Below are 9,254 nucleotides of genomic sequence, written 5' to 3'. Positions count from 1 at the left end.
TGCCACTATGACCTTGGAATCCCTTTTAAGTTGAGCATTCACAAAAGAAAAAGGAAAGAAATGGTTCAGCACTTAATTTTCACCAAGAATAGTAATGTAAATTTCCTTTTTTCCAACAACAACATGTGCATTCCAATTGTGGACTCTTAATATTTGATCTCTACAAAAAATACCAGTAATCATGTAAGTTCCTTGTTACGGACCAGCAGCTAAGTTTTCTTTTATTTCGATGGGAAAATTAATCTTTCTCATGAAGGAACATAGCAGGTTTTGCTCACTACTTCGATCTCGTGTTCCGTTTTGTCGCGTTGTTGAATCCGGGCTTTTTTCAAAGTGAAGTAAGGTGGAAGAAGAGGATTTCTTGGCATATAAGGTAATAATTCTCCTCTTCTAGATGAATTTAAGTCAATCTAGATCATATCTAAGTTGCTAAATGAGAAAGTACGAAAATTATACCGTAAATCGTATTTGATGTTATTGTTACCTTATGGGCTGTTTGGTGGTTGGTCTAAATTTTTTGATGGCTAAGATTGATAGATATGATGTGGTTTTTGTTATTTTTATTGTTTGAACATGGGGAAAGTGGAAAAAAATAGGGGAGATGATGTCTGATTCATTATAGAACGAGCTTGTCGCTCGATATACGTGATATACAAGTGTTTCCTTAGCATAACGGGAATGTTAACGTTCTTATAAGTTGAGGCTCTAGATGAGTTGCGTGGATTGTGTTTTAGGCAACTCGACACAGGTATGTAAAGGCTATAGTAGTTTCCCTTGTCAGGAGTTTACCTTCAAACTAGCATGGTTGCTTATAGAGCTAGTAGATGGAAAAGATGGTTGTAGAGTTCATAGAAGTATGCACTTTCCTACGAGGCTATCTATTCATATGTTACCTTCAGGGCTATTGACTATACAGTTGCCTACTGGGCTATACAGATGCGCGCTTGCCTTCAGGGCTATACAAATACAGATTGCCTTCGGGCCTATATATATACATATTGCCTTCGGGGCTATATAGAGTGGCTTTGGGGATATACACTTGCCTTTGGTGCTATGTACTTGCCTTCGGGGCGATTTACACATGTCTAGATGCCATACGTGAGGCTAAGCTGTTTGATATTATATTGGTTAGCTGTTAGATGACAGAGGCAGGTAAGTACAGCCAGATTCTTTATTCACTCTTCAGTTTATCTTGTACTTCAGTTCAATATCAGTTTCAGTTGCCTTATATACTCGGTACATTATTTTATATTAACGTCCCTTTACCAGAAACGCTGCGTTCATGCTCGCAGGTTCAGATAAGCAGTCGAAGGGACCGTATCAGTAAATTTGTCGAGTACCAGCTAGTGTGGTAAGCTCCATGTAATTCGGAGTTAACAGGTCCAGAGTTTTGTGTATACACAGATAATGGGTAAGCCAAGGCCCTGTCCCGATCATAGTACAGTTATCACTCTTTAGAGGCTTGTCGACGTATCCTGTATGCCTAGTAGTGTCAGTATGGCGGCCTTGTCGGCCCGTATAGCGATACTTATGTTATATATGACGGGATGATCCTGCTTTGGTTGTGTTGATTGTTGTTTACAGACATTTTAGTGTATATCCCTATCGGCCTATGTTACGATACCACGCTTATAGATCGGTTTCATTGGCTTAAGCTATTCATTGAGATACAGGTTATACGAGCTACTAATTGGTACGCTTGGGACTAGTGAGGCACTGGGTGCTGACCACGCCTCCCCAGGTTTGGGATGTGACATGTCAGCTGGATAGGGTGCAATACCTCATCATCGAATCGGGGAGCCACAACAATAGCTGGCTTAGCCCCTGGAGTGAAGAACCCTGGAGCGAGCATCTGGTCTAGAGTTTGACCTTCGGATCTAGTCTATGAGTCGTCTGGAGTGATAGTAAAAGTGCCCGTCTGAGTCATCCCCTCAAGGAATTCTAACATCCGAACCAATGTGTCCTATAACAGTAGTATAGCAATAAAACCAAGTGGTGTCTGTGTTGGTCTATACTTATCAGCCAGTATCAACCAGAATCGGCTCATTCTTAGGAACTACCTCTGGATCGAGAGACACTACTCTAGCACGGCCTCTAGCAGGTGCTACAACACGAGCTCTACCTTTACCTTGTGCAACAAGCCTAGAAGCGAGTGCGGACATGAGCTCATGATCTTCAGCTGCGGACAAATGACTCCTCACTATCTTTGAGAGCATAAAATAGCAAAATTTATAATTCAAATAGAGTTAAGTACGCACGATAAGAAATGATAGAATAGAAGTTTCCTAAATGTCCTATAGCATCTCGAAGATAGGTACAAAGCTCTTAGTACTAATTCGCAAGAATCTACTAGACATTGCTCTTCTACTCATGAGACCGATGAACCTGTGGCGTTGATACCAAATTGTCACGATCCAAAAATGATAGCCGTGATGGCACCTATTCTCAACCCGATAATTAAGCCAAAACTCAATAATTACCGATTCAAGTAAGTTAATTAAGAGGGAAAATAAAGAGATAAGTGATAATATCCAAATACTGAGACTTTTATAAAGAAACAAGTGAGGAAATCAAAATATACCACCTAAGATTGTTGTCATATGTACAAGAGCCACTACGAATAAAAGTACAAGTTTAAAATTCACTAATACACTATCTTAGTGCAATGGAAAGACATTAATAATGAAAGGATGGAGGGATAAGGGTGTTGCCAATCAGTCAAGCAGCTCACCACGATTTCCTAAAATCACCGCCTCGGACTCAAACAGCTTTGTGGGTCACACTCGTGATCGGGACCGAATATGCTCCACAAGGAGTGCAGCAACTGTAGTATGATTACGGGAAGAACATGAAAGAGATTCACTGCATAAGAAACCAAGATCTATCATCTCAAATATCATCACTCGGAACCTAGTTTTTGGGGAGAAAAGTGGAAGCAGGATTTTTGAGCAAAAAAGGAATGACCACATATTTAGAATTAACGTATAGAAAGAAGGGAGAACCTGCAGAAGAACATCCAAGAAGCAGGTCTACACAGACATGTGGTAATGTATTTTAATTGAGAACCACTCGAAAAAGTAGATGAAGCAACTAGTTCTTTGAAAGATGAAGTAGAAGTGCAGGCAATAAGAAAACAATATAAAAAGAACAACATAAGTAACCTCAGCCCAAGAAAAGATTGTATTTTAAGGCATGAATGAGGTAGGGTTCAATAGGAGAAAGGGATGAAAAAGGTGATGAATAAGGAGGAGAGAAATAGTTCTGCAAAAGAAATGATTGAGAAATAGCTTGAAGGAGCTGAATTGAAAGATGAACTGAGCACAACAGACTTCTCCACACCTTTGGCTATGATAAAAGAGTATTGTGAGACAAATCAAAGTGGAATAATGTCTAACTCAGTCCTATAGCTTAACTGGTATGCGCGGATGGCATCAATTGAGCTTAGGTGACAAATACAGTGAGAAATTAATCAAAGAACTTGGTTCTTATGAAAATGAACCTCCTTTTAATAGATGGTTGAATAAATAATTCTAAACTGATATATCACCCAAGCCAGTCTTATGATCCTTTTATTAATAAAAACTAATTTGATTCAAACCATATATGTCATCATTATAAACCCCTCCCAATATATCATTTGATTTGTAAATACCTTTACTACCTCAAAAGATCACCAAAATGAGTCTCTTAGAGTCATAAATATGCTTAGAGTATAAATTGTAAAGATCTGTTGAAAAGAATTTATCCAAAGCCAAAACAACTCGAGCAGTAATTCAGGGGAAAGAAACAAGTGAAATCTTGAAAAAGAAAAGGAAGAAGCTGATCATGGAGATACGTTGGAGGCGTTTGTGAGAAAAAGATATGATCTTGATAAGAAAATTGTTTCCTTAATTGCTGATGACTAAAGGGATTGACGAGAAAGAAGTTCTCAATCAAGAATATGATAGCATGAACCTGAGATTAAAACAATATGATCTACATCTTCTAAAGTGGTGATGTTCGAAAATTCAGGTTCAGTGAAGAACAAGAAACTTCTACAAGAATCAGTAGGTGTAAGGAAAGAAGCAGATGAGGATAGCTGAGAGAGGAAATACATGATCTTAAAGGATGAAAATATGCAACAACAAAAAAAAAAAGAGTTCAGATTGATATAAATACTCACCTTGACAAGACTATCGGGACTCGTACAAACCAATTGAGTAGAAACAGAGAACCTGTCCCTATCTCTTTCTAGCCAAAACCAAAACTTAATCATTCTACATACCAATCTGATCTCCATATACTATACCTTAGAAAGTTATATAGCAACTTATTTGGTTTGGGTCTTAGCATTCAAATCAAGTACATGTATTAAGCAGAAAGTGAAGAACAAACATTTAAACTTGAATAAAATAAAACAATCTAATTTAACAGAAAAGTTAATACAAATTTTGTGGCAACGGTGCTAAAAACTTGGTCTGGTCCACCGCTTACACAAGTGTACGTGATTGACAAGTAATAAAGTCCTAAGAAAAATATCATTCCTACTAGGACTTCCTACGAGGACTTTCTCGATTAACCTTTCAAATTAGATCAAATAGTTGTAACAATCTATCCAAGAACTTATCAAGATTGATTTAGCAACTATCAAGAATAGAAATTGTAAACTAAAAATAATATGTTTTTGGAATTATCAGACATAAGAGATATTCCATGATTACAGGTAGAATCTTCAATCCTGTTGAGTATCCAGTTTAATTAGCTATTACGATTATCTAGTCTACTAATCGCAAGGTTGATATTGCTCATGGGCTCTCCCGAATCCCATTCGCCTATTCAAACTATCGCAACACCTATATCCCTAGGATTCATAAGTAATACGAACGTATTTGCATCTCTTGTATTTAACTAAGCAAGGCGAGTAGATATAATTCTATCCTAAATGTGAATCTTTTCCCCAATGCTCAGGTTCTAGAACAAGATATGTTTTATCCTATGTCCAGTCCATAATTCGGAGATAGTATTCAATTAGTGATCAAACAATCAAATAATTAAGTAGATGATAAAATAAATAAACCAATTGTGATAATCAAAATTCTAACATAAAATTTCAAGCTACAGCATTCATGAATAATCTCTCAACCCTAGAATAAAGAAAGTAGTCACTCATTCTCGGCGAAAACACAAGTCAGAACTAACATTCAGCTATAAAAATAAAAGAAATAAGCTGTGTGAATCTCCAATCCACGGTGATCTAACCCTTCTTGTGATATTATTCGTCTGTGAAAAGTCTATCTAAAAACGTGTTTAAGGAGAATTTATATTGTGTAGTGACCTTGGGCGAAATTACCACGTGTTCAAACAATATTATCATAATTAATATATTGTAAGCAAAATAAGATTACAGTTTCAATATATTTATTATGATAATATTTTTGCGCAAATATCTAATTTCGGATACACATACGATACAATCTATCAGATTTTAGAACAATTAAGATGATATCAACTTATACTCTTCCTATAAAACGGTATGATTGATGTTATCTCTTTCTTGGTTAGTGCACTTGATACTTTACCATAATCTTGTCGCAATAATAACGGGCTTTTCAGCATAAAGACTTGAACGTCTTTTAGTAAAGGAATATCATATTTGAACCATTTTTCTTAGCTTTCTCTAATTTCTATTCTTTGAGGGTTCATTTGGCTTTTGTTATCATATTTGTCACATCATATTGGCTGGAATACACTTGGTCCACGCAATGAAACATTAAAAGAAAAATGAAAACATAGCTTATTATAATTCGTTAGTTGCCTTTTCATAGGGGAGAAAGGGCAATAAATCATCATGATCCACATGTATGGTTCTTTTCCTTTCACTTTCTTTTTCTTTGGGCATGGGGGTGGTGGGGGGACTAGGGATCCAAACATTAAAAAGTGACGTTCTTCCGTGTGATTTTAAGGTTGTTCTGCTTCATGCCAGCTAGCTGCTCAATATGAAACAATGCAAGTTTGGAACTTTTATGATGATTTTTTTCTAGCTTGCTTTTATGATATACCAAACTGCAATTCATAGGCATGCGAAAATACCTAACACCCTACCCTATTTATCATATAGTGGTCCATTATATGGTGAAAAAATGGACAATTTCTCTCGAGAAAACGACATAAATGGTTCCTTAACTATGAGAGTAGGTTTAAAATAGTCTCTTAAGTATGCACTTAACGTTTTTAGTCCTTTAAGTTTGCCACAAGTTAACAAAAATGGTCCCTTAACTATGAGGATTGGTTACAAATAGTCCCTTAAGTATGCACGTAACAATTTTGGTCCTTTAGGTTCGTCAAAAGTTAACACTTTTAGTCTCCGATAAAATATTCATTAAACTCTATTTATTAGATTTGACAAGAACTATGGGAAAAATGAAAAAATCAGCGAGAACTCACATTTAAAGGTACACATTACTAAAGAAAAGATCAAATATCTCAGGATAAAACCAACGGACGTCAGTCGATTGTAGGGAAAACTGAGGAAAAACATACAGACTTGATAATGTTAGAAAGTATCTCATAATACAAAGACCGACAAACTCTGTTGATTAAAACCGAGGGAGTACATCGGTTAAGTAAAATACACTAGATTCATTTTTACTGAAAACTAAGTATAAAAATAAATACTTCCATCGTAGTGATTCTTTAAAAAAAAAAACGCACATTATTCCTCGAAAATAACAAACGGACATCCATTGGTTTACGTAAAAAATGAGAAATTTTTAAAAAATAGTGTCCCTCGATTTTATCCATTGTTTTTTCGCATTTAGTAGTGACAATTTTTGTAGTTTCTGCTATTTCTAATAACTTACGTCGATTTTGTCCCGATGTATTTGGCCTTTCCTTTAGTAATGTGTACCTCTAAATCTGAGTTATCGCAATTCTTTTCCTTTTTTTTAATAGTTCTAGTCACAAGAATGATGATTCTTCTCCTCTCTCTCTTCTCTCTCCTCTCTCTCACCAACGGTAAGTTTGCTCCTCCTCCCCCTCTCCCCCCCAACCAAGCCACCCCAAACGGCCACCGATGACGACGACCACCGGCCGGCCAGATCTCTCTCTCTCTCCTCTGTTCTCTCTTTTCTTTCCTTCTTCCTTTTTTGTTTTTTTATTTTTTTCCTCTTTTCCTCTCTCTTCTACCCTGCGACCGGAAATCCTCCACCAGTAGGTTTCCGGGCAGTTTCTACACAGGTAGGTGAACAGTGATTCCGGTCATGAACAGTGATTCCGGTCGTGAACAGTAATTCCGGTCAGTGAACAGTTTTTTCCGGCAAAGAATAGCATTTCCGGCGGCGAACAGAGATTTCTCGGTGGTGAACAGGTTTTATTTACTTGGAGTTGGTACCTCCAATAGCCCATTTCCTGTCTTTTAGCCTTATAAATTTTGCCTGCTCCGCATATTTCACTGCTTATAGACTATTGCTAACTTGTTCTTTTGTATTGACCCTTCGTTTGTCTAAGATTAACCTTTCACTAGCGTATATTTGCTTTACTGGCTTTGGTGAGGGATGGTAGACTAGGGTCATATTCTCGGTTGGGATCGTGGGCCAGGGTTGGGGGGGCTAAGGGGGTTGAGGGAGCTTCTAGGTTGAGAGTAGGGTCTTGGAATATTGGGACTTTATCGGGAAAGGCCATAGAATTAGTTAAGATTCTTAAGAAGAGGAGGATTAATATAGCTTGCGTCCAAGAGACTAAATGGGTAGGACCTAAAGCTAAGGAGGTGGACGGGTACAAGCTTTGGTTCTCGGGCAAGTCGAGGTATAGGAATGGGGTAGGGATCTTAGTAGATAGTGAGCTTAGAGATCAGGTGGTAGAGGTTAGGAGGATCAATGACAGGATGATGGCGATTAAGTTAGTCGTTGGAGGGTTCACCTTGAACATTATTAGTGCCTACGCGCCACAAGTGGGTTTGGATGAGGAGGTAAAAAGGCGCTTTTGGGAGGACTTGGACGAAGTGGTGGTAAGTATACCGCCTACTGAGAAGTTATTCATAGGAGGAGATTTCAATGGGCACATTGGGTCTGTCTCGAGGGGTTATGACGAGGTGCATGGAGGATTTAGCTTCGGGGACAGGAATGGTGGAGGAGTCACACTCCTGGATTTCGCAAAAGCTTTTGGATTGGTGGTAGCAACCTCGAGTTTTCCGAAGAAGGAGGAGCACTTGGTAACCTTCCGTAGCTCGGTGGCTGCGATGCAAATAGACTTTCTGCTTCTTAGAAAACATGATAAAGGCCTCTGTAAGGACTGCAAGGTCATACCGAGTGAGAATCTTACGACCCAACTTAAGCTATTGGTGATGGATTTGGAGATAAGAAGGAAGAAGAAGAAGAAGAGGGTCGTGGATGACCGACCGAGGATTAGGTGGGGAAGTTTGACTCCGTCTAGTGCCTTAGAGATGGGGGAGAAGTTGATGGCTATGGGAGCATGGGATAGTAGGGGGGATGCGAGCAGTATGTGGGATAGGACGGCCAGTTGCATTAGGGAAGCAGCTAGAGAGGTATTAGGGGTCTCACGAGGCCGCCGTGGTGGGCACCGAGGGGATTGGTGGTGGAATGGAGAAGTCCAAGGGAAGGTAGAAGCAAAGAAGCAGGCATATGTGAAGTTGGTAGATAGCAAGGATGATGAAGAGAAGCGGACAAACAAGGAAAAGTATAAGATGGCGAGAAAGGAGGCGAAGTTGGCAGTTTCGGCGGCTAAAACGGCTGCCTTTGAACACCTTTATGCAGAACTAGAGGACAGAGGTGGGGATAAGAAGCTATTTAAGCTCGCCAAGGCGAGAGAGAGGAAGGCACGCGCCTTGGATCAAGTGAAGTGCATCAAGGACGAGGATGGCCAAGTGTTGGTACAGAAATCTCGCATTAGACAGAGATGACAGTCATACTTTCATGAACTCGTGAACGAATGAGGGGACATAGACATTGTGTTGGGAGACTTGGAGCACTCGGATAGGCGTCGCACCTTTGGATATTGTAGGAGTATAAAGGTTGAAGAGGTTAAGGGAGTTGTTCGTAGGATGCGCAGGGGAAGAGCGACCGGACGTGATGAGATTCCTGGGGAATTTTGGAAGAATGCAGGCAGGATAGGCTTGGAGTGGCTGACTGGGTTGTTTAATGTCATTTTCAAGACAGCTAAGATGCCGGAAGAATGGAGGTGGAGTACAATGATTCCCGTGTACAAGAACAAGGGAGATATTCAAAGCTGCAACAACTATAGAGGTATCAAGCTGCTAA

At 39.0% G+C, this 9,254-nt stretch overlaps 1 long non-coding RNA gene across 1 annotated transcript; it reads right to left on the bottom strand.

The window, feature by feature from the left end:
* Window positions 1-2,525: 2,525 nt before the first annotated feature.
* Window positions 2,526-4,446, bottom strand: LOC132614364 (uncharacterized). The gene is made up of 2 exons (XR_009572278.1): window positions 4,163-4,446; window positions 2,526-2,862 (listed from the first exon to the last, which is right to left on the bottom strand). It is a non-coding gene; the product is annotated as an uncharacterized LOC132614364 (long non-coding RNA).
* Between the last annotated feature and the right edge of the window lie 4,808 nt (window positions 4,447-9,254).

Source organism: Lycium barbarum, chromosome 10 (genome assembly GCF_019175385.1).
Source record: "Lycium barbarum isolate Lr01 chromosome 10, ASM1917538v2, whole genome shotgun sequence".
In the NCBI taxonomy this organism is placed as follows: domain Eukaryota; kingdom Viridiplantae; phylum Streptophyta; class Magnoliopsida; order Solanales; family Solanaceae; genus Lycium; species Lycium barbarum.
Note: the sequence above shows the minus strand (reverse complement) of the source record. Positions and strands in the feature narration are given on the sequence as shown.